Below are 2,628 nucleotides of genomic sequence, written 5' to 3'. Positions count from 1 at the left end.
CATCTCATGGCAGAAACAAAACCCTTGAGATCCATTAAACACTGTCCACAGAAGCTTTTCACAAAGTAAGTGATTATAAAATATCCTCATTGCTGACAAGCATTGCTAAGATGAAAATAATTACTAATATCGGCCAGTGAAATGGAACACAACTAGTTAATATACATGAGTAAGAGAGGTTTGAAACAGAATTTCTTTCTTTCCTCCTTTCCTGTCTTTCTCTCTCTCCCCCCTCTCTTTCTCCCTCCCTCCATCCCTCCCCCCCTCTCTCTTTCTTCCTTCCTTTCTTTCTTTTTGTTTAAAGTACAAAAAGAAACGGAAAAACCCATTCTTGGGATGGGGGATAAAAGTACAGTGGATTGCTCCTTGTGACTCCATGTATTCAATTCACCAACATGGACAATGTGAAGCAGGAGTGGGGAGGTATGGGAATTGACAGCTATAGAGAGCTATCCTTCAGATTGCCTTTGTGTCTCCGGTCCATTAGTATAAAGATTAGCACAGAAAACAGTACATGAGGGGAAACACGACACGCTGAGGGCAGCTCTCTTTAATACACTCTTACACAATCAATAGGAAAGGAATGCCGTTATTTCCTTAGAATTGCCAGGCACTGAGTAGTGTCCTTACCCAAAGTCACAGATATAATTATGATGGCAACAAGTATACCTGAGCATCAGCCTGTGACGTAGTCTTGCAATCTGGGTTTGAAATGTAGCTGTTATGTTGTTGCCTGTGTATTTTTTGCTCCCCAATCTTGAATTTTGAGGGTCAATTCTACCTTGTTTGAGCCCCTCAGAAGGCAGTTAGAGTTCTTTTCAGTGGAGGAAAAGTTCCCTGTGGATATTTTCCTAGGAGAGTAGGAAAAACTATCACCTTTGGCCAGGGTGACCTTTCTCAAAGATGACAAGTGGACTCAGAATCATCATACTCTGGCAATCTAGTTATTGATCTGGAATCTGTCTTGATTGCTACAGTATGTATCCTGTAAAGGTGCATATAGCTGCCAAGCCCACCATTTCAGCCTAGCTGAGTGCCATGGCTGCCATTTACCTGGCTTAACTCTTTCAAGTGGAAACAGAAGGGGACTATATGAGGGGAATAACGGGACCAGAAAGAGGTGGGATGAAAGACAAGAGAGGTGCATATGAGTCCTGTACAGTGATACACATACATGGAAAATGTCACAAGGAACATATTTTGTACACTTATTAAAATATTCATGAAAAAGAGAACCAACAAAACCTGTTTCAATGGCTTTCTGTATCCCACAAACTTCCACTGAAGTCTGGCTCCTGTTGACTCTCTGAGCAACCATTTCTCCATATTCTCCCATTACATTCATGACTTATAGATGCTCCTTCGGTTTCCAGAAGGATAACCATTGACCTTTTGTTCTCTCTTGAATATCATTTGTACCTGACAGAAGTATGTGGTTTCCTACTCTAAGTCATTTCCCCATTCCTCAATAGTCAAGCTTCTCAGTGTCACAGTCCTTGTTAACACAAAAGAACTTTAAAAAAAAGTATATTGCCTGATCAGCACCATAGCAGTCAGCAAGAACAAGCACCTGACGAAAGGTAGCAAGAAAAGAGCTAAGAAGAGCGTGGTTGATCAGTTTTCTAAGAAGGGCTGGGATGATGTCAAAGCTCCAGCAATGTTCAATATTAGAAACATTGGAAAACACTAGTCACAAGGACTCAAGGAACCAAAATTGCATCTGATGGCCTCAAGGGCCATGTGTTTGAAGTGAGCCTTGAAAATCTACAGAATGATGAAGTTGCATTTAGAAAATTCAATCTAATTACTGAGGATGTTTAGGGCAAAAACTGTCTAACTTCCATGGCATGGATCTTACCAGGGACAAAATATGCTCCATGGTCAAAAAGTGGCAGACCAGGATTGAAGCTTATGTTGATGTCAAGATGACCCATGGCTATTTGCTCTGACTTTTTTTTTGTGCTGGGTTCACTAAAAAATGCAACAACCAGATATGAAAAACATCCTATGCACAGCACCAGTAGGTCCATCAGATCCAGAAGATGATGATGGAAATCATGGCCAGAGAGGTGCAGACAAATGACTTAAGGAAGTACTTAATAAACTGCATCCAGACAGCATTGGGAAAGATGTAGAAAGGGCTTGCCATTCCATTTATCCTCTTCGTCATATCTTTAGAAAAGTAAAAATGTTGAAGAAACCCAGGTTCGGATTGGGAAAGCTCATGGAGCTCCATGGAGAAGTTGGCAGTTCTGGCAAAACAACTGGTGACAAGATAGGTGCTAAGGTTGAATGAGTTGATGGATAAGAACTACCAGTCCAAGAATCAGGTTAGAAACAAGATTTTTAATAGTGATGAATAAAAAGTCCTATTTGTGAAAAAAAAAGTATATTGCAATTATTATTTGCATGTCTTTCCCATCTACTACATAGGACCCCTTGAAGAACTCTTTTTCACTTTATCTCACAGATATGTATCAATATTTGTGAATGAAAAGCAAGCAGACTATCACCTGAAAAGCTTGGTACATATGGAAGCATGAAAATTTACCAGACAGCTTTCTAGGAAATTTCAGTGTCTATTTGTGTGCTGGCTAGTTTTCTTTTTCTTTTTCTTTTTCTTTCTTT

At 40.0% G+C, this 2,628-nt stretch overlaps 1 pseudogene; it reads left to right on the top strand.

The window, feature by feature from the left end:
• The first annotated feature begins 395 nt into the window (after nucleotides 1-395).
• On the top strand, nucleotides 396-2,335 carry LOC116091639 (annotated as a pseudogene).
• Nucleotides 2,336-2,628: the final 293 nt, after the last annotated feature.

This window comes from Mastomys coucha, unplaced genomic scaffold (assembly GCF_008632895.1).
Source record: "Mastomys coucha isolate ucsf_1 unplaced genomic scaffold, UCSF_Mcou_1 pScaffold15, whole genome shotgun sequence".
Classification (NCBI taxonomy): domain Eukaryota; kingdom Metazoa; phylum Chordata; class Mammalia; order Rodentia; family Muridae; genus Mastomys; species Mastomys coucha.
This window is presented reverse-complemented; position numbering and strand designations above follow the sequence as displayed.